Source organism: Xenopus laevis, chromosome 1L, assembly GCF_017654675.1.
Source record: "Xenopus laevis strain J_2021 chromosome 1L, Xenopus_laevis_v10.1, whole genome shotgun sequence".
In the NCBI taxonomy this organism is placed as follows: domain Eukaryota; kingdom Metazoa; phylum Chordata; class Amphibia; order Anura; family Pipidae; genus Xenopus; species Xenopus laevis.
Genome location: NC_054371.1, coordinates 83,346,765 through 83,370,840, shown reverse-complemented (window position 1 = coordinate 83,370,840; position 24,076 = coordinate 83,346,765). Strand labels below are relative to the sequence as shown.

Here is a 24,076-nt window from a genome sequence, read left to right as displayed (position 1 = left end):
ATATTCAAGTGTGCATGTTTAGTAGCATTTTGCCCAAAAGGGGTTGTTCACCTTTCAGTTAACTTTGGTTTGATGTAGAGAGTGATATTACGAGACAATTTGCAATTGCTTTTTATTTGTTGTTTTTGAGTTATTTAGCAGCTCTCCAGTTACCAATTTCAGCAATCAGGATACTAGGGTTCAAATTACCTTAGTAACCATGAACTGGTTTGAATAAGAGACTGGAATATGAATAGGAGAGGGCATGAATAGAAAGATGAGTGATAAAAAGTATGTAGCCTTACAGAGTATTTGTTTTTTTAGATGGAGTCATTGACCCCCAATTGAAAGCTGAAAAGAGCCAAAGGAGTTAAGGCAAATAATAAAAAAAAAAAAAAAAACAAAGATCAGTTGAAAAGTTGCTTAGAAGTGGCCATTTGATAACATACTAAGAGTTAACATTTAAGTAAACCTCCCATGTAATGTCCTTAAAGGAAAACCATATCCAAAATTAATACTTAAGCAACAGATCTTTAATCTGAACAAAATCTTTAATATGCTACTTCATTTGATATAACCTAACTGGTATATATATTTAAGTAAATATTGTCCTTTTACATCTCTTGCCTTGAACACCATTTAGTGATGGTCTGTGTGCTGCCTCAGAGATCACCTGACCAGAAATACTACAATTCTAACTAACAGGAAGAAGTGTGGAAGTGTGTCTGTTCATTGGCTCATGTGACCTAACATGAACAGTTTATATGCACCATGAATCCTAGGATCCCAGGGGACGGCCCTGATTTTTTAAAATGGCAAATCTCTATTTAGGATTACCCAGTGGCACATACTACTGATACATTATATTATTATGAAAATGGTTTATTTACATGAAGCAGGTTTTTACATATAAGCTGTTTTATGCAATATAGTTTTATAAAGGCTTACATTGTTCAGGGGGTATAGTTTTCCTTTAATATATCGGCAATTGCTAGGGATCTTTTTATTACTGTGATTTGTGACCATACCAATATTGAACCCTTACTTTATATTTTAGAAAATGATTAATGGTGATAAACACAACATTTCAAATAAAGGAATGGGTGCGGCTCACCAAAAGTCTTTGTTGGTTTAATTCCACGGGTTATCCTGTGTTCGATATCCCAAATCAATGTATCAATAATGTAGTTGGTTGTGGAACAAACCCAAGGCAGCAAGTTGACTGCAATACTCTTTATTGGGAGGTAGAGTTACACAACATGTTTCGGGCGGAGCCCTTTGTCAAGTGTGACACTTGACAAAGGGCTCCACCCGAAACATGTTGTGTAACTCTACCTCCCAATAAAGAGTATTGCAGTCAACTTGCTGCCTTGGGTTTGTTCCACAACCAACTACATTATTGATAAACACAACATTCCCTTTTTGCTGCTTCTTGCTTGGCCAATATTTGCATGTAATTCTATCTACATACCAGATGGATGGCTGCACCAACTGTAGGATGCTGTGTACACTGCAGATCCACAAACTGATGTTTGCAGTCTCCCACAGTTCTGGCATCCTATTAATTATAAACCTGAACAAAGATGGCATGCGCGTTGACATCAGCGGCAGGTGCCACCAATGCCATCACGTTGATGACATTCGGGTGCTGTGATGACATCAGGGTCAGGGTCAATACATTCATCGCATTTCAGAAAGACTTCTGCCCAGTTTTCATTTCAGAATGTCTGGGCCAAAATCGAATAGGTGGCAACCCTATCTCCAAATCATATGAGAAAAAACAGATAAAGCCTGTGGTGTTTATACAAAAAAGCCCATATTTTATAGCAGATTTTTGCCTGGTATAGAAAAACCTTCAGATTTTATTTAATATTTTCTTTGTTCAAAAAAGGGATTGTGGGAGACAGGAACTTTAGGTAGTAGCGATGTATTTGAATTATTATGGAAATACTGCATAAGTGTCACAATTTCTGCACTACTGTGTAGATCTTGCTGCTCTCTAGCTGTTTTAGGCTATAGGGCTCGTTTGTGACCCCTAGTACAGTGAACAAAATGCAATTTTGAGAGCAATTACCATATTTTCCAAGAATTCCAGTGTCATTGACGGTGCAACAGGGCCGTATTTATATTTTATATTTATATTTTTATTAGCGGCAAGGTCTTATTTTTTAAAATGGAAATTGTCTATTTATGATTACCCAATGGCACATACTACTAGAAAAGTATATTATTATGAAAATGGTTTGTTTACATGAAGCAGGGTTTTACATATGAGCTGTTTTATGCAATATCTTTTTAAAGAGACCTACATTGTTTGGGGGGTATAGTTTTCCTTTAATCAGTCTGAATTGTTTAATTAAGATGCCTCATTTACCTGTATATGCGGTAAAGAATTTACATTTTGCTAAGGAACCTCTTTAGGGACCTATAAAACAGTAAATTCTTTCTATTATAAAATAACTTGTCTTTCTTGCTGATAGTTTGCAGGTGTTGCCCTGACTGTGCGTATACGCCCAAAAGAATGTAGGTCAGAGTGCTTCCTTCACAATTTTCTTAAAAGCATTTATGAATTTTAGTATTTTATGGGCTGCTACACATAGCAAGGCTTTGAAAAGCATGATCATAGCTGCAGAACATCTTGCTGTTAACATGATCGGGAGTTAATGCACTATAAAGATTAACACCTTTTGCTGAATTTCAATCTTGGATTTAGCCGGTGATATCACAGAAAGATAAAGTAACTTGGTAAAGGTCAGACTCCTCGTCTAGGCAAACCATATGCTTGAGCGGTATGTAGTCACGTCAGCTTTGCATTTCGAACCTAAAGGGCAGACTATTGTATAGTTAAAATAAAATAAAAAAAATAACGTTTTTAAAGAGAAAAGAAAACAATGCAAATATTTTCAGCATTGATTATAAAGGTCGAAAATGTACAAAAGTGTTTACTGATTGCAGTTCATGTACTTTACCACAATCTATAATTCAATATAATTTTCAGCACAGTGAAGGTCCTCTTTTCACTAACTCCTCTCAATTGCTGAATGCACACTTTACATTTGGAGTACGATTCCCATTTTCAAATCTTTTTCAATCCCTATGGAGAGGCTGAAAATAACAGAACAGGTTAAATCAGTATGGCTTTTTTACAACCCACACCCAAAAAAATAAAAATAGCAAGAAAGATGAGTGCATCACAACTAATTACTAGGGCAGAACAATAGGTGTGGGTTGTTGGTATTTTCCCTCACTAATCAAAGAGGTGTGACTCACACCTTATTAAAAAATTTATTAGGAAGAACACTTCCCATTCTTAAAATAGCAAGCGTGTGTTAAAAGCCTCAGTCCTTGCAATCTGCCAGTAAAATATACAACAATGCATTGCTGCATTGTTCACACATTGTCTATGAATTGGGAACATTTCAAATCCAGCTTTGAATTCAAGGAAACCTACTGCATTCCATTTCTCACCTCCCAGCAAATCTTAGACACATAAGAGAAATAGACACATAAGAGAAATAGTTTGGCAGTGATTCCCTGATGATGTAAGAATTGAGTGCTGTTGTTACAGTATATACTGTATTAAGATCTGACAAAATGAAGTCCATTTCATGAGAATAATATAACACATGATTTCCTTACAAATAAGCGTTTACACTTGTGTAAAGAGTAAATGCTTGTGTGTTTACTATGTTCTAATTTAATGAGGTCTTTCCGGCTTCCTCATTTTTCCCAAATGCACCACTCTTGGGGGCAGATTTACTTGAGGGTGAAAATTCACCAGTGATCGCTTCGCACCCATCGCTACACTGTTCTGGCGTGCGCACCGAACGCTGGCGATGCTTTACTAGCTTTAGCAAGCAACTGAAAGCAAATATGCAGTAGCGTTCATTTGGCTAGTGCAAATTCGCTAGAGGTCTTGCGCTCAGGTTAATTTGCATATGGCGGGAAATTTAGAGTTGAATGGACGTATATGTTGCAGCAAATACATTACATTACACAATTCCAGGGAACCTTAATAAAGACAATAGAGTTGTCATAATGTCCTACACATGTCCTACACATGAGCCCACTGTATAGTTAATGTTCCATATGTTAGAAAATGTATGGGGTTTTGTGGTTCCCCCAAAAAATTTTTAAGGACTTTTGCAGGCTATCACTCTGAAAAAAGGAAAAGACGCCGTCGTTTTTTGGACTTAGAAGCTTTTTCCACCAAAAAATATGATGTAAGTAACAGAAGATTGGGGAAGATCTATTCACTCCAGTGCACTTCGCCTGGTCTGAGCTGGCAAAGGCAAGTCTGGCGAAAGAGGTAACGTTCAGTAAAATCCTCATTTCATTGAATTTGAGTACGAATGACCGCTAGCGTCTATCTCTTTCGCTAGCGAAGTGACGCCTGTGCCCGTTAGTAAATTGTTGATGACTTGCGGCTTAAAGGAAAATTCCCCTTCATTAGCAAAACTGTAATAACACATAAAAACCACAGAAATGTGTTCAAACTTTCATAACCTGCCAAATATTGTAAAATGAACATGGTAATTAGGGGTGTGGCCAAAAAAGGTGTGGTCAAAAATGTGTGCGTCAACTCTTTCTATGCCCATTTCTGTTTCCAAAATGTTGGGAGGTATGAGGCTTGTCAGTGGACCCTGTACATGGACGATTCATGGGCCAGTGTAAAATTCTAAAGTTTCCATAAATGGGCTAATAAAAGCTGCTTACTACCAGTGGTGTAACTAGATATTACTTGGTACCACAGCAAATTATTTTTCAAGCCCTCATAATGTCTAATGGTTGATGTTTTTTATCTGTATTGATTGAAATTATATACAGTAAGAATTAAGGCCCCCATACACGGGCTGGTAAAAGCTGCCGACAGACCGAGTCAGCAGCTTATTGGTCAGTGTGTGTGGCCCTCCGACGGGCTTCCCCAATCGATATCGAATAGATGTCGGTGGGGAGGGGTTAAAAGTCCCGTCAGATCACATCCGCATCTGTTCGTTGATGCCTAGGACCCACAATCGGATCAGCCAATATCCCTCACCTCAAAGTGGCCATATAGGGGAGAGATGTCACCAAACGAATGGATCTCTCTGTGTATGGCCACCTTAAGGGCCTCATGGAGTCCCTATATCTCCGGGTGCCCCCCTTCAGGTGCAGGGTCTGCTTCCTCTGTAGTCAGGGGCGATCCTGGCCTGAGGCAGCAGCAGTTGCGCTTACCTTCTTGCGCCTGAGGGGGTCCAGGGGGGTCCACGAGGGCGGCAGAGAGGGCCAGGACGCTAGTGCAGAGAGCCTAACTGCGCTCTCTGCGCTAGAACAGCCGGAAATTCGGCTCTTAAAGTACCAGGATCGGCATTTTTGCCGCCACTGGTACCTAGTGGGGCGCTGCCGCCTGAGGCGAGAGCCCCAACTCGCCTCACTGGCGAAGTGCCCCTGTCTGTAGTTATACCCTGCTTACTACAGCAGAGTCAGCAGCTTTTATTGGCCAGTGTATAACCAGTTTAAGAATGTTTAAATGTTTAAGAACCAGTGTATAACCAGTTTAAGAATGTTTAAGTAAGAAATTTAGTAAGAAAAATAAGAAGAGGAATTAAAAAATGATAATGGTAATATGGTAGTGTTCTCTCACTACAATCTTGCAGATGAAATAGTTACTGGTTGTTTTCTTTTCTGAGAAAAATGCCCCCTTTCAGTCAGCCCTGAAGCAAATTAGTGCCACATCGCCACAACCCTTTGAAACCCCACAATATCAACTTTGTTTTTTTCTTCTTGCTTGGGTACAAGGTGGCAGCCCTATTTTACACCAGAGTTTGTGTCATTGCCCTCAAACAAATGTGTGCCCTGTGGGAAGAACGCACACGGTATAGCTTGAAGGAATGTCAAAGGACACATTTCTTTACAAATTGCAATTCCTCTTTTCAGACCAGTGTTTTTTCCCAGCGTTGTAAAGCAATCAATAAAGCTGTGCGAGAAAAGGCTGGACATACACCCACACCTAATGCTGATAGGAGGTAGGGAGAACAGGGAAGCAAGGGCTTGAGCTACAGCTGTTTTGCTTATGAGGTGGCAGTGCTGGCTCCTGTCACCCTGTATACACTACATACACACACGCACTGACTTCTTCGGCTGCTCTCATCATCCAGCCCTCCCCTCAGCTCCACTCATCCAGCCCTCCCCTCAGCTCCACCCCCCTCTGCCCTCTCCTGTTCCCTTCACAATCAGCTGCCAGCGAGGCCCCCAATCCTTTCCACTTCGCAACTATTCTGTCTTAGCGGGACTTGGCATGGAGATCAGCAGCATGAAGAGCAGCGTTGCCTTCAACTAAAACTGAAAGGGATCTTGCCAGGAAAATAGCCCAGAAAAAAAGCTCTATATAAACAGAGCAGAAGGAGGAAGCAGAAAGCAGAAGAGGAGACTGCAGGCTTTTGCAGAGCTGACAGAGCAGAGATCCAGTAAGATCCAGTAAGATCCAGTAAGGTACAGTACCTTCTCATTCCTAATGCTCACATTATCCCGCAGTGACTGCTGCATGACAGCTGGGAGTTTGTCCTGTGCAAACAGCATGGGGTGACCCCCAGCAACCCTTCCAGGTGTTCTGTCAGAGCCATATGCTCAGGGCCTTCCATAATGTGGCAGAGGTGTATGCTCCATCCCCTTGCTCGGGGTGATTTGGGGTCACTGCTTATGTGGATGCTGCAGGGATGTCATCAGTACAGGACATGGATTTTCACTGGCCCAGCGTTGCTCTGGTCAAACCACTTGGTAACCTGACCCCTTGCTGCTGACTGATGCAGCATGTGGTGTCTGTGTACATACAACCTACTGTCACTGACAACTGTCACACCTATATTGCAGTGTGTGCTGCCTACAGGACCCCTTCATGTTGTGTTTTTTATCTAGGCTGCAGCATACAGTAGTCTGTGTTCAGTCCAATGTCACTGTGTGTGGTTGTTTACTGCTGTTTCCCAAGTCTAGCACACAGCTCCTGTGTGTGTGCTACTTTGTATATATGCTGCAGTCAACGCATTGTCACTGTTTCCCTGTGTCTTTTCTGCAGCATGTGCTATTCCCAGTTTACTGAATATGTTGCCTGTGTAGAGTACAGCAGCATCACTATTTTTCTGCAGTGTGTGCTGACTGTGTACTGTCCCACTGTTGCCTTACTGCAGCATGGGTCTGTTTTCAAATCCGTGTCACTGCAGCATGGGTTCTCTATGTCAGCGTGGGCTTGGATCTTCAACACAGCATGTGTCACCATGTGCATGTGTCTTTTTTACTGCAATTGCTAACTATGTACAGTGTCACAGTTGAGTGCACTACTAATGATTCTCTGTGTGTTTGTTTATAAAAGAGGGATCTTGAACCCATGACCCTGACCCCTCCATACCATCATTTTTGAAGTTGTAGTTCAGCAACAGCCTGGTGGCCACATGTTTAACACTTCTGTTCTGTACTGCAGTGTGGGACAATAGAAAAGCTTTACAGGGCACAGTACCTCATATAGTTGCCTTTGCCATCCTTTTTTAACGCAATATAATGGACTAAGCAACACTCTGACAGTCAGTGAATTAGACAGGACAAATTGCTTTGTTCTGCCTGTTTAAAGAGCTGCAGTGTTGGGAGCTTAGACACAAAAAGCCAGTCAATGAGAAGGAATCTGTCATCCCCATCCTTCAGGTCTCTGCTAATTGTGTATGAGCTGAAGTCACCCTCAGTGTTGGAGGCACTTCTGAATTCCCACGTGCATATTTCCATTTCATTCCTGCTATAAAACTTGATTACCATATTGTAATATCACTTTTATGCAGGGGAAGCATTTCATTTTTTTCAAAGCAGCTGATCTTTATCATCCGTCTGTGGTTGTGATTGTACTTTATAACTAACTCTTTCACTTAAATGATTAATTCCAATAAAATGATTAACGATTCTTATATCAGATAGCTATGATCTGTTTTTTTTGTCCATCAGTATGTAGCAGGATGCTCAGGCATGTAAAATAGTTTTTTTTTTACATTTTATTCTCCCAACCAATTCAGTTGTCTCCAATTCCTCGCAGCTAAAGTGCAAACAAAGAAAGCAGTTGGCTGAAAATGAAATAAGGGATGTATTGTACCTCTGGCGAGTTTTCTGCAAGCTGATAGCCAGTCTCACACATGCACCCATATTGTAAAAAAAAAGAGCTTGTAGGTTTGGGGATATAGAGGTGCAAACTATTATTTGTACACTTGCGTAGGCTTTGGAAGAGGGAGAATGTTGATTAAGTTACTAATGATGTAGTATCTTCATATGTAGTATTTACATTTGTTAGATATGTTTAGCTTGTTCATTGCAACTTTCATCCGCCCACTGACATACAGTTGTTAAAGTTTATTGAGAGCTGCAGGGTTGCTGTTTTGCCATTTTTAAACTTCTAATACAGTTTTTCTTTAGACTGGGGCTCCAACCTACTTTCAATGTCAGCTTTACCTGTCTTAAAATATGGCCCCACATGGTTATCTCTCTCTCTTTTTCATTACTATTCAGCATTTTCGAGGCCCTTTCTGCTGCATACAGTGTCACTGTACTGTTTTAACAACCCTAATACATAATGTATGGGCTTCCCTTTCTTTCAGATGTACGGCAATGTGTTTGTATTTTAAAGCTAGCGTTGCTGGTATGAATGGTATTACAGTATTGTCTGTGGTTTAGCTGCTTTAAAAAGTGAAAGTATTTGGTGGAGAAGTAAATCCTTTATACTCTCACTAATACTCTATGAATTGTAACAGAGCATAGTGCTTATTTACCCACATCGGTGCTAAATTCCATCAGCAACCATTCAGTCAGCACTAAGTTTTTAACTGTGTACTACAAGTTAGAAAAAAGCACTAAGCTTTGAGAGGTTGCTATAGTTAACTGCATAGGTACAGTTTAGTACATAAATTAATACAGGTATGGGACCTATTATGAAGAATGTTTGGGAACTGGAGTTTTGTAATTTGGATCTTCATACCTTAAGTCTACTAGAAAATCATGTAAACATTAAATAAACACAAAGGCTGGGGTTGCTTAAGGTATGGTTTTATTTTTATGTTTGTAAAAAATAGGATCAGCACCAAATTTATAAAACAAACGGGACACATAGGCTGGATTCTCATTGGCAAAGTGTCAGGCGTCTCAAAAGAAGGCAATGTGCTGAGAAGCTTGGGTTGCATGTGTAGATACAGTAGAGGGATCTAAAATTAAGTAAAAATCTGATAAAATTCATAACACAATAGACATGTAAAACCTTTGTTCTGAAGGCTATGAACCTTCATTGGCATCTCCAATAAGAAGCAAGGCAGCAGAAAAATCATCCGGGGACCTTTCTGTATACAGATGGAGGATTGCAACAAAGGAAGGGCAATTTGTCAGAGAAAAAGATCATTCTGTTTACCCAGATTTACCCAGTAAATCTGTTTACCCAGTCGTGCTATTGCCCCTCATATATATATATACATATATATAAAACATATTTCAGGGTTTTGTGTCACTGTTTATGTTTATTGAGTGCTAGGGAGTATCTTTGCACCTTGTATATTGTATATCATCTATCATCTATAAAAATTTTATTTTATTTATATATTGGGAGGGAACAGTTATTATATAGGGTCACATCTCAAATCCAATTAAAGGGATGGTTCACCTTTAAGTTAACTTTTTGTATGTTATAGATTGCCTTATTCTAAGCAACTTTTCAATTGCCCTTAATTTATTCGTTTTACTAAAATCTGATTTTATCTCATTGTTTCAATAAAAAAATTCTAAGCATCTTTTCAATTGGCCTTCATTTTTACTTTTTTATACTTTTATGAATTATCTGCCATTTTTCTTCTGACTCTATTGTTACTTTTTAATTACTCTTCTTTCTATTCTTACCCCAGTCTCTTATTCAAATCAATGCATGGTTGCTAGGGTAATTTGCACCCTAGCAACCAGGTTGCTGAAATTGCAAACTGGAGAGTGGTTTAATAAAAAGCTAAATATCTCAAAAAGCACAAATAATAACAAATGAAAATCAACTGCAGAATATCATTCTGTACATCATACTTAAAGTTAATTTAAAAAAATTAAATAATTTAAAGTAATATTTAAAAAAATATTTCAGGAACATCAGTTCCTGCCTCATAGTACTTGCAATTTAAATTTGGTACCTCAGCCACAGAGAGATACATTGAGAGAACTGTAGCACTAAACACAGTAGGTGGTACTTTGCATCTATTCTTAAAGGAAAAGTTCAGTGTTAAACTAAAAACTGGGTAAATAGATAGGCAGTGGAAAATAAAAAATATTTCTAATATTGCTAGTTAGCCAAAAAGAGTAAACATAACAGAACACTGCTTTCTGCTTTTCAGCTCTCTAACTCTGAGCTAGTCAGCAAGGGGTGCTGAGCTAGTCAGTAAGGGGTGCCACGTGGGACATAACTGTTCAGTAAGTTTGCAATTGATCCTCAGCATGCAGCTCAGATTCAAAAGCAATAGTTATGACCCATGTGCCGACCCCATAAGACACTGATTGGTTACTGCCAGGGGCGTTCCGCCAATGAGGCGAGTTGAGAAAGTTGCCTCAGGCGGCAGCACCCCTCAAAATGCTGCTCCTGGTAACTTTAAGAGCCGAATTTCAGTTTTGCAACCTGGAAAATCGGCTCTTCTAGTGCAGAGAGCACAATTGCGATCTCTGCACTAGCGACGTGGACCCCCTCGACCCCCTCTGGCGCTGAAAAGGTGAGTGCCGTGGGGAGGGCACTGAACAATTCCTTTAACAGGCTTACACCATTTTTTTTTTATAGGTAAGTGGCCCCCCTCCAAAAACAAACAAAAAAGAACACATCTTATCCCTTTTAGAAAACTTGCAATGTATTTAATCACAGGAAGAGGCAATATTGCCAGTACCATATTATGTACAAAGCATTCTCTATACTTCTTGTTTGGGGGTAAAATTAATATAAAATGATGTAATTTAAAATGGTCAGAGCTGTTGTGCAGTCTGGGGGTATTAAAATATGTTGGAGGGCCACACTTGGCCCACAGCTCTATTATAGATAAAGCTGAGTATTGCTATGCCAGTACATGGTGCGTAGAGAAATTCTGTTAGGAGTTTATTGATATAATTTGCTATGAAGAGGGATCTGTTTGTTAGATATCAAAGGTTGTTAAAGCTTAAAGGTCTGCAAGGTTTTACTTTTCTTGTAACAACAGGCAGTGCTTGATGTTGTATGCTAAAGGAATTCCTTACAGAGCAGTGTATGTGAAGTGCTTGCCACTCAGGCAAATAGGAACAGGATACTGGATTGCTCTTTCTTTTCTCTTGGGATTGGAAAACTACTTATGTACTTAGAACTATGTGCTGCCCTTCTCCAAAGCTATTGCTGGCTCCAATAATTTGAGCTCTCTATTGACTGGTAGCTGGATGATGTTTGATTTGTATAGTTTACAATGTTTGGTATTATTCTGTAAATGACTACTTAAGGTATGGAAAGAAAATGTGTAGTGGAAATCAGTGACGCCCCCCTCCCCACACATAAAGTTAGATATTTAATATGATTATTTATCAAAGGCTGAATGTGCCTCCCCATGTCTATTGTTCTAAAATAATAGTTTTTACAGAAGCCAGCTTTGGTATTTTAGTAATGCAGCTTTGGCCGAGATCACATTACATAGAGTCTATTAAAACAATGCAGATTTTTATATGAAAACTTTAGATTTTTTTTTTAGAACTTAACTCCATAGGCCATACTGGACAGGCAATGTACGGTAATGTGTATTTTCCTATGATCTCAGCAGCTTTAACATATCATTTAAATTAATATCTTTAAATTAAAGGGGAACTCCACAATAACATAACTTAAGCTTTTTGAAAAGTAAACATAATTTACAACAACTTTGCAATATACATCATTTAAAAAAATGCAGACTTTTCATGATTTTTAATGGTTTCTGACAGTTCCTTAAGCCTAGCCCCATGCTCTCTGGCTGATCTCTCTGACTACTTTGCTGAGCTGACTGACTACTGTTACTTTGTATCAACAGCCAGCTGTCCTCAGACTCCAAACCCCACAATTCCCTGCACTCATGATTTCAATAAGGAACGGAACATCATAGTGCAATGCATTGTGGGTTATGTAGTTCCTATAAGCTGTGGATTGTTTTAGTCCCGCCTTTTCCAGGATTTCAAATGATGCAGAAAGAGAACTGTTAACCAGTTAGATTTCAGCATAGAAAATGGCATTTATTCATACTTTTTGAATTAACAGGAAACTTTGATGGATATATTAGGGATTTCTGTGTTATGTGGGCAGCCACATTTTGGTTTGGAAGCCAGAGTTCCCCATTTTAATGTTTGATGTTTGTTATTTTTAAACTTGACTAGAACTTTAATTCTGTACATAAGATGCATTTGCTGGTAAGGAAGCCTTCCTGCATGGTACTAAGACTACCATACATGACCATAGGCATGGTGTTTGTAACGTGAGGTCAGTATTACACTACAAGTGCAGAATTACAATAGGAGGTAGGCATGCATTTGGTGCTAAAGGTGCTTACTGTAGTTGTAGGCTAGGAGCCTTATATATGTATGTATATATATGAATGTGTCCATCTACTTTTGTTAATGTATTGATATCCTCTCCCCTAGCTGAAGGTTTATATTTGCACCACACATATTTGCCAGAACTATTTCTTCAATCACACTCTTAAGCTTTTTGGGTCCACATGTGCTCTCACATGGTTGCTTTTGAGTAATGGTTCCTTTGTGCCACCTCGCCTTAGAAGAAAGTGTTATGCAGAACTGTTGTTGTGAATGACCTATACTATACCAACAGTGAATGATGGTGATAGCAGCATTCTAAGTGGCTACTTTTAATCAGCAGGAGCTAGGAATCTTTTCTAAATACAGGGAAATAAATTGGATGATGCTAACTAACTAAAATAGTGGGAGACAAAGCTTGACAAAGAGCCAGGTGGGTTCGAAACATTGCTCTGTCGTTGTTGCCCTGCATTTGAAAAAATAAAGGCTTTTCTTCTAATGGGTGCTGCCCATTTGAATTCCTAACAAGTATTGTATATGTGTGGAAGGACACGTGGGAAAAGTGCACCCATGAACCAAGTTGCAGACAAGTGAGTGACTACAATAGTGGGAGATAACCAGTTTTAAGAGGTTGTTTATGTTAAAACAAAAAGAAACAGAAGCGAGCGAATGAAGAAATATGCACAATCTGAAACGTTGTGTGCCAATACATTGGGTATGTAATACAATAGCATACTAGAAGCATTTTCTATTTATTTTAAATTTTCACTAAAGCCCTTTCACAAACATTTGCCTTTTTGGTGGAGAATTTGCAGGCCGCGCACTCCTGGGCATCAACACAGATCGCTCGTCTCCAAATGATTTAAAAGGTAAATACTTTATTAAGACATAAGATCAATCATACAGCCATAGCGTCTGAGGTCTGACGCGTTTTGTGATACAACACTTCCTCAGAGACCTTTTTGGTGCTACTTTTACCTATAACTGGTGTACACTGAACCATGCACAGCATCCCTATGCAATTAAAGTCCTATTATCATCCTCCCCCTGGGACATTAAAGGGGTTGTTCACTTTCGAACACTTTTTCCAGTTCAGTTGGTTTCAGATAGTTCACCAGAAATAAAGACATTTCCAATTACTTTCTAGTTTCTATTTGTAATAGTTTTCTAAAATTGAAATGTAAAGTTTCATTTTCACCTTCTAAAGCAGCTCTGTAACTGTTCTAAATTGATACATTTGGTTGATACATTTGTTATCTTTGTCCCTACTGAACGGAATACCTGCGTTTCATTAGAAGCAGCTGTTAGAATTGATACAATAGTTACTAATATTCTAAAGTCATTGCTGATAAATGTATCAACTAATATAGCCACTAAATGTAGCCAATTGTAACAGTTCAGATGCTCGTGGATCACTGAGCTGAGCAGACTGAAACACCAGAGACACGAATAAACGTACATTTTGGTAAAACGATAAAAAATGGGATAGCATTTGAAAAAGGCTTCATTTGTAGTGAACAATGTGAAAACAACTAAACTGAAAAAAAGTGTTTGGAAAGTGAACAACCCATTAGGGTAGAAGAGAACTCCATTTCTGTTGGCTTGCACTCGATTAGAGGCAGTTGTATAACACTGTGGCGAATTGTTGGTTCACTGTTTGATAAAAATGCCAGCAACAAACACATCTCAGACACCATTAGTGCTGACAGTCTCCAACTGGCACTAACTGAATCTGACAGGACCTGCAAGGGTTGGCAAAGATGAATAAATGTTCAAATAAAGACATCACTCCATCAAATCCATGCAATTCAGTTCTACCCCACTGCTGGCTCAGAGGGAAGGAAACCGAACACAGCAGCCTCCAGTTTTGCCGCTTTTGAAAAAGGAAATCTGTTACATCTGCCAAATCGTGATTCAAGGTTTCACATTGAGGCATATTTGTCATTTACAAGTGAATTCTCTAAAAATTTTGACGAATGCTGTTCAAATCATGACAGAGTATACGTATGAATAGCATTTAGCTTCCAAAATGTTAATGCACTGCTGAAATAAATGTTTACATTAATCTGCTCTAATAGTAGATATGCAGCTTGTGAAATGACATATTTAAGTGGAATACAATGTATGTAGGTTGCTAAATTGTGAATATTATGAAAGGTGTCTCATTTATGGGGAAATAAATCTAAAGTTGATTTGAAGCTGGAACAACGTTTACTATATATTAAAGGAAACATAATGGGGGAAAAACGACCCTTTACATAATCAGTGCACATGAGAACAATAAAAGGGTTCTGGATGAAAACTACCATTAAATGTTGTTATAATTAAATATGTATGTTGGCACATTGTATTCTAGGATTCTAGAATTATTTTTTCCCTAAATTATGCAATTGGCATGATAAATGGTTCTCCTGTAATTCTGAATAATTTGTTTTAAGTATGTTTTGTAGCATGCATTTCAGACAACTTTTATAGGGAAAACTCAATATGCCTTTTCAGCTAGTACTGTAGGCCACAGTGCTGTCAAAAAACATATATGATTGTAATTATGGTTTATTGAAAAGAAATGCCAGTTATTATAGCCAAAGGTTTTCTACCAAAAATAAAAGTTCCTCAAAACTCCATTGCTTACTATTTTGTTGTTGCTCGTGCTTACTTTAATGCACTTACCTTGTAGAAAAGCTTAAGGCATGAAGAACAGAGCTATGTTCAAACACACACACGGCAATGCTTGATTTGTTTGAAACAAAGCATAGTTCTTCAATAAGCCTTTTTATTTTTTTAGACCAGCAATTTTCAGTGGATGAGTTGCTAATATACCTTGCAGACACAAAGGAAACCTAGCACACTGATGGTATCACAGCCAAGTTTGCATTCTAAGCAGCTTCTTCCAATTTTCTGTCAACATAACTTCTATGTCTTTAAAGGGCTAATGAGAATAGTGTGATTTTCTTTCATGTCAGTTACTAGACATGAAAGAAATGCTAGATGCCAGCTGTTTATCCCTGCAAATATGCAGCTTGTTCTAACCCTGTATTCTTGCTTTTCGAATACAAATACCAACCAAAGGTGTGTCTATTTGTGATTCAGTTCACAACCTAATTTCATAAATATGTACCGTGTGTCATTTTTGCAACCCTTCTCTCTCCTGAGCAGAGGAAATCAAGGGTGTTGGTGTCAAACTGCTTGATGAAATGCAGTATCTTACAATGCAGGTTTACAAAATGACTTCATTTTGTTTTCCCCTCACCAGTAGGTGCTCAATAAATCAGATTGCTGCATTTCGAAAGTGTCACCAAAGTGATACATTCGTTGATACTTTGCTAAGCCACAGCAGCTGCAGCTTTAGTCCCTGCAAAGCATTCTGTGAGACTTTTACAGATCTCCGGTTACAGTTGATACATTAGTTGCTGAGATTTGTCTGGTGAGAAATGTATCAACTTCGAATTAGTATATGACATTGCTTAAAGGGGTTGTTCATCTTTAAATTAACTTTTAGTATGATGCATAGTGATATTCTGAGACAAATTGGTATTGGTTTTTATTTTCTATTGTTTGTGTTTTTGAGTAATTTAGCTTTTATTCAGCAGCTCTCCAGTGGTTGCTAGGTCCTAAATGATCCTAGCAACCATGCATTGATTTGAATGAGAAATTGAAGTATGAAGTCACTGGCATTCTATTTGTGCCATGCTTGTTTGTTAATATATGGACTTCCTCCTCTGCATACAATGCAGCAAGTAACCAAAGAAAACCACCATGAGGAGAGAGCCTTGAGATTAAAATGTGAAATATGGCTGCACATAAACAATATATGTACCACAAATAGTGCCACATATTGTTTTATATTTGTATTTTTATATGTATTGCATGGCTTATGGGTGTTTCTGATCACTGCAGCCCTCCCTTACAACAAAGCCTGTCTCCATGAGCATCTGCTTCTAATACATGTGACTAGCAAATATGCAGCTTGTTATAGTGCTGTCAGACAAGTATTATGGAATGTGGAAGTCTGAACAATACCCACATGACAAGTCACAGGGAGTGCATTTTTTATTATGTATTATGTAAAGTGGCTGCTGGTGGAGGTGGGCATTATGATTTCTGCTATTCTTGCTGACAAATGGGCATTGGGCAGTCAGTAGGTAGAATCTACTGGAGAAGGCCATGGAGCTCATGTAATAATATGTTCAAAGTTTGCCCCAGTTCAAGTAACCCATAGAATCCATTTAGTTGCAGGTAGCATTTTACTGGGTCTGCTGCTTAAAAGAAAAACCTTACTAGATGTGATAGGTTAAAAAAAAACTAGGACAAGTTTGTTTAATGACATTTGTAAATGTAACTGCTATTAAAATCAATATCTTTGTTTGCTGATTCTACAGATGTGTGCCATATCCATTCTCCACAATCCCTTGCATATGATTAACAGATATCTAAAGAAATAGAATACTATACTTTGCTACAGACCCCACTTAAAATAAATCTTCATAGGCAGTTAAGAGATGGGCCAGGTATGCAAGCTTATAAGTAAGTAGCCTGATTTTGTACCTATAGGACATTGTGATAACCTGCATAGTGTTGAACCGGGGACCTGATGTTCCTGTGATGTCTACATTACTACTGTTGTATGTGAGCAGACAGCTAAGGCCCTGGTTCACTCCTATGGCTATGCTTTGTAACTGCACATAAGCATGGCTTGTCTGAACTGTTGACAATCTGGCCACAGGTGATCTGTGTAAGCCATTAGTCTGGCTATAAAAACCCCTGCACATACGACTCATTGCCCAATGTAGGTCTATTTTTAATAGTTCCTGGGTGTAATTCTTGTCTGATTAGCCATTCCTGACCTTTGCCTGTTTTTGACCTTGCTGTATCACTGTTTGGACTGACTCATGCCTGTTTGACCACTCTTCTGGATACTGACCTTGTATCGTGTTACCGATTGGTTTTGACCCTGGCCTGTTTATCCTGACTACGGTCCTGGTTCCTGATCCTGTACTGCACTGATTGGTATTTATCCGACCTGTTTATCCTGAGTACGCGTCTGGTTCCTGATCCTGTACAGCACTGTCTGGTTGGTACTGTTCCTGCCAGTTCCACCATACATTACACTACTTTACAGACATGAAGGATGTTTTGTCACCTGCATGTTTTCTCACTCATGGGAGGCCACAAAATACCTGGAAATGCTTCTTCATAGGCTAACCTTGTAATTGCTCTGACTCTGGCAGAGTAATCATGTTATCTCAAAGTTTTTGTGGTGAGCATTTTTGCCAAAAACCATGATTACGATGTTGATTACAGTGATTACAAATTTTGCCTCTGGAATCGTATTTGCGTCCATCAGATGCTATTATCCTGAGAGTAGCTGATATCCTCTTCTCCTGCAATTGTGTGGTAATTTTTCCCCTTTTGCCACTCACTGTCACAGTCCTGGCAGAGGAGTTGCCACCTCATCCTTTCAAAACCTTACAATTAATTTACTCACAGATTAAACTGACGCCAATATTAGACCTCTCATGACAATTATAATAACACTGTCTTTGCATGCGTTTTATGTTTTCTTGTAAAAGCATTTTTACAATGCTTTTACATTACTTGTGTAGTCCTTATCTATTATCTATGATATATAATTGGGCCACCATGTTTGTGTTGAAGTAGAAATTCTAATGGATGGGTTAAGAAATGACACGTTTTGTCATTACAAAAATTAATTACAAATTCAATATGACATACAGGTAACATTTAGGGGGTTATTTACTAAACCCCATTTTTTTTCTCATCTGGCTTTTTGGGGCAAAAACTAGATTTTTTTTGTGGAAAAAGATTTATTATACCCCCGATGCTGCAAAAGTTTGAATCCAAAAACCCAGCATCTCAAACCTGTCAAGGTCATGTATAAGTCAATGGCAGATGTCCTTATCCTAATTTGAAGATATTGTGGTCTGCGCTAGGTTTAGCCTAACAATCCGAAAAATTCGGGAGTAAAGTCTGAAAAATTTGTATGATTGGAGCATTCGCTTGATTTTATCATGTTTTTTTCCAACCCAACTTCGAGTTATTTTATTGATGAATAAGATAAATTAGTGGATGGCAGTTTGGTTGAGCTTGGTTTAATTAAAATATGAGATAAATAACTAACCCCCTTAATGTACATGAGCGAAGTATAGTTTTTATAAGTATCAATATCACTTTAAAATCTGTGTGGCTGCACAAAAAATTAGTGGACTCTGCAGCATCCATCTAAATTAATACTAATTAGCCATATAATATGTCAGTTTAATGTGTGTTTGGGTTTAAGGGGTGAGGTGACAAACCTAGTACTAGTTGCATGTCACCACGTCACATGGGCTATTTTAATGTACATTAATCCCAGAAGACATGGTACGATAAAAACATTGCCAACTCCATGTATACAGTAATTCCCTCAAAGAACACATGACGGGTTAAGGGAACTTTCCTTATTTTTTATGTCCATGCCTAAATAAATAAACCCGCTGCTAATAAAAACTCCTACCCCCTACCCTCCATAGTCCCACCTCCCTGCTCCCCCCACACAGGTGTTCACACAAGTAAATGGCCCTAAGCCAGTAATTACCCCTCATTGCAGAGTCGGCGCAGCGGAGCTCATGGGCACCATCTTCCGGCGATTTGGTAATCTTCAGGTCCCTTCAGCAATTTCCGAGGCTTTCATCGCATGTGTAGTTGTTTGGGACCGGGGTATTGCTACAACTGCGCATGCACCAGTACATCGCTTACGTACTGAAGGTTCCTGAAGTGGCGGAAGATGGCGCCCATGAGCTCTGCTGCACTGGCTCTTCAATGAGGGGCAATTACCGGCTTAAGGGCATTTACCTGTGTGGACACTTGTGCAGGGGGGAGCAGGGACTATAGGGGGTAGGGGTTTTTATCAGCAAGGGGGTTTAGTTCTTCTTTAATTACTAAAAAATAATTTAAACATTAACTCAATAGGAATGTTTGCCTCCAATAATGATTAACTACAGTATATTTTATTTGGGTTCAAGCACAAGGTACTGCTGTATTATTTCATAGAAAAATGGAGTCTGTGGGAGATAGCCTTCCTGTAGCATTCAAAAGTTTGTACCAATAAAATGCTAAAGAGAAATGTACAGTAAATGCTTACTTGTAAATGAGTGCAATTTCCACAGACTTTATTTTCGATTGCTCTCTGATCTTTAAATGCATATGACTCCACGACCAGGTCTAATCCTCCTACAAAAGTGTCTTCATTGATTTTCTTTAATTTAATAGATTTTTTCAGAGAGCAGTACACATTACTGAAGATGAATACACCAGACATTTTCTGTGCGTAATGAGAATCATAACCAATTTGATTAAAGAAATGTACCTCTTAAACAATATGTGCCTTCTTAGACAGCATGATGAAATATTACTGAACAGGAGAGTTGGGTTTTTTAACAATTGGGAAAATTGCCAAAACTAAGACAGTCGGTTAGCATATTTAAAAGATACATTTTACAAGAGGTTAGTGTCCTATGGTTTAATCTTGCTTTATTGGTTTTTTTTAGTAATTTTCTGCTGCCATGGTAAAATCTGCTTGATAATAAATGATATAAACCTTTCCTATTGCATATAGATGGGCTCAGCTGTTTTGGGGTTGGCTGTTGAATGCATGAAACATTTTAGCAGGCAGAAAAGTCTTTAGCAGTGAATTTTGTAGCGGGATATCTATAATGCACAATAATAAATCACAGTAAATGGAAACTGGGCATGTGAAATGTGTTTTTGCGAGAACAGATAAAAATATGTGTTTGCAGATTTGTAGGAATTGAAATGCATATAGCTCAACACATGCTTGGCTCTTTAAGGAAAGAGGCATGGCAAATAATCAGTGACAGTACTTGGTTAATCTGTGGCACAGTGTGTTGGGCTCTGCTAATTTAAATCTTATTTGCTAGATGTAGAACATACTATGCTGTTAGATGGTGTACAATTTATATAGGGAATTCCACAACAAAGGAGTTTATGAGGGGCCTGTCTGCAAGGAGTCTGTATGTTCTCCCAGTGCATATGTCTGCTCCTTATTCTCCAGTCCCCCTCCACACTCCACAAACATAAAGGCAGGTTAATTGGGTTCTGCTTTAACCTAGTGTGTTGCATGAAGTGATGGGGACCAAAGACATATGAATGATGGACAATCACTGTGAAGAACTGTCGGTACTCTATAAATGAAGGCTGATAATAATAATAGTAATGTAATTAAAAAAACTGGTAGCACTTGTGTTTTATTGGTGTTAGGACCTCTCAGCAAGTAAGAGTGGTTCTCTACATAGGTGATAAATGATAATGGCTTTAGTGACTATGCTACAGTGATTAAATGACAACAGTCTGGAGCCCTAAGGCATTTGCTTTTTACAGTATGTCCTTGAACAGTTTACATGGGTAATTTGGTAGGTTCACTTTAGCAGATCTGTAAAGCGAGCATCATGTGTTGTTGGGATACTGTAGCTAATGGTTTGTTTTCCTATCATGCTCTTTTCGTGAGTTACCTCTACCATAAACAAAAAGCATTTAAAAGCAGTGAAGATATTGTAACCATTATATGGCTCATTGCAGAAGTTGCAGGTTGCTGGTAACTTACTTAACAAAACTTAATCAGTCTCTAGTCATGTGTTCCATTAATATATATGGCCCCTTATAAAGAAGCCCCATGTCTGCAAGTAAGGTCTACATGTGTGCATGGCTTCTGTTACAGTTTGTCTTTTGTCATCTAATTTGGGTTGTTTTGTTGCTAATACATAGCCTACTACTTACAGAATGAATGGTTACTGGATTTTCACATGGCTCTGTTAGTCTTTTTCAGGAGAAGAGTGTAACTAAAAATAGGCAATATATACTTATTCTGTGTAGAATTTCATATTCCCACCTGAACTGTATTAAGCCTCTGGCTTTTATGACAGTTGCTGGCTTGCTGTTTCTAATGAATTGGTATGGTATAAAAATATGGTGGTAAAACGTAAAGGTTAAATGTATTCATATCAATTTATATTAAATGTTGCTGGCTTGCATTTAGTGATTCCATACCCCCAGGTAATAAAATGTAGGTTCTGATGTTCCAAATATTGGCAACATTATGATATGGGAAACAAGTCAGTTTACAGTAATACAGTTTACAGTAATAATCAACAATTGTTGACATATTTTTGTTCAACTGAAATAAAAATCCTATTTAAGTTGCTGGTAATGTTGGAAATGCCGGCTTTCCTAATTTGGAAATCCCACCCAAAAACCAGACTGTCCGGGTGAAAACCGGACAGATGGCAACCTTAGTGCTACCTAGTTAAGGTAGTTAATCAATAACTGTATCATGCCTCGATTGTTTTGAATTTTGTACTTTGTTGCTGTTAGATGATACACAATCTTCAGGAACAATTCCTTTGTTTCTATACTGCCTCATCTGTCCAGAATACATTGTTGGTTTACAAATAAAAGCCAATCACACTAGAGGCTTGGAATTTTAATACACTTTCCAATCTTATTAATTTGTGCATGATGATTGTCAACAGATTTAGGGGAAAATTGTCTAACCTGCGGAAATTCACCAGCGAATATACTTCGCCAGAGTAACGTCCATTCGGCTGAGGGAAAATTTGTCTGGCGATAGAGTGCGAATGAGCGATAACATCTGTCTCTTTCGCTAGCGAAGTTATGCCTGTGCCCATTAGTAAATAGGCAAAGTACCTGAAAATGGTAACACTGTCGAATTGTTGCCAGCGTTAGTCACTTCGCCCTTTAGTAAATCTGCCCCTTAGAGTGTGTTAATTTGAACTATTAATAGATGTTTCTTGTTTAGATTGCCTAAATCCAGCAATTTTGAAATTCACTCTGTATGCCAAAATTGCATGAGGTTCCATTCCTGGCCCTCCCTATTGATTACTCGTAGATACAGATCCCTTTGAGGAAATACAGTATAAGTATTACAAAGAGCTATTTTAAACATGCTGCACTTTCAATTAAGGGGATTAACATCTGAACCATTCTGTTTCATTTAGAATGAATACTGTATTTGTCTTCTTGTTTTTTCCCTTCACTGCACTGAAAACTACTACTGTGTATTACAGGGAGGTTCCTTGTAATGTTGAAAGAAATCGTTATTAATAATATAGATCATGGTGGCTGTATGCATAAATATTTCATTTTAGGATATATGCTTTTTTTTGTTATTAATGTAGCTTGCCCAGGAATTCTGCATACATTCGACATTATACACAGTATAGCATTTTTTGTTGTTGCATTCTTTGTTTATACATCACAATGTATTGATTTTGAGCAGAATATTGTATATTTAGTAGCCATTCCTTAGAAAGTATTTTATTCGTTCTATATTTTTTGCACAAAAATGGCACAATTAATTCTTCCATTGACTAGTTTCTGATATAACATGGTTAACATGGTTAGTGAAGCTAAGTAAAGCTGGCCATAGATGTAAAGAGATGTCGGACAAAAATCGTAAGATGGCTTTAGCCAACCAAGAGTTTTTTTAATTGGTTAATTGTTGTTCATTAGAGAATAAAGAGCCCTTGATGTTTTTAGTTTACCTGATTCTTCCCATTCAGATTATATTAGATGACTAGAAAGGAACTAAAATAACAAGCTCATAACCCAGTTGATGGTGTCCAATCTGTCTAGCAATGTGAGTGGCCAATATATGTTGTTATATTTGTACATTTTACATTTTTTTATTGAAATGAGCAAGAGTTAGAAGATTTTGTATTGTTGGGTATGTCAGCTATAATATTATCCTGACAACTGGATTCTCACCCCTGGTCAGGTATAATCGGAGTTTAGCCAGGCAGCTGCATTTACAGATAAGGTGTGTCTGGGCACAAGGAAATCCCATTTAATCCTAAAATACATGGCTTGTGCTATGGTACAGTAATAGATATTATAGATAACGAGTGCACTCTGCTGCTGCACTCTGTTCATATTATGAACTGATAAGAAACATAGAATTTTAGAGTTGTAATTTGAATATTGCTGTTGTAGCTATATTGCTTGGTTATTTTTATTTAATTTGTGTGCATGATAGAGGTAAAGGAAAAGTTCACCATAGAATTAGCATTGGGTGGTATATAATTATTTCTATTCTAAGACAGTGTAATTATTATTATATAGGGGTTGTTCATCTTTTTAACTTTTTGTATGACGTTGAGAGTGATATTCTGGGGCAGTTTGCAATTGTTTTTACTTTTTTTTTTGAGTTACTGAGCTTTATTATTCAGAGGCTCTCCGGTTTGCACTTTCAGCAATCTGGTTGCTAGAGTTCAAATAACCCTAGCAAACATGCACCAATTTGAATATAAATAGGGCAGGGCCTGCTAAGTAATAAAAAGTATCAATAATAATACATTTGTAGGCTTAAAGAGCATTTGTTTTTTAGATGGGGATCAGTGGCTTCCATGTTAAAGATGTAAAGAGTCTGGCAAATAATTTAAAAAATATATAAAAAAAAGAAAAAATGAAGACCAATTGAAAAGTTGTTTAGAATTAGACATTCAATAACATATGAAAATTTAACATAAAA

At 38.1% G+C, this 24,076-nt stretch overlaps 1 protein-coding gene across 4 annotated transcripts in view; it reads left to right on the top strand.

Moving 5' to 3' along the window:
• The first annotated feature begins 5,970 nt into the window (after positions 1-5,970).
• The window catches only part of ccser1.L (coiled-coil serine rich protein 1 L homeolog), a 460,655-nt gene continuing 442,549 nt past the window's right edge, over positions 5,971-24,076 (top strand). The window contains exon 1 of one of the 4 annotated variants that reach the window (XR_001934832.2): positions 5,971-6,450. The gene's annotated coding sequence lies outside the window, so the exon portion shown is untranslated. The remainder of the gene's footprint in view (positions 6,451-24,076) is intronic. The other 3 variants (XM_041590814.1, XM_041590811.1, XM_018252195.2) reach the window with 3 other exon arrangements.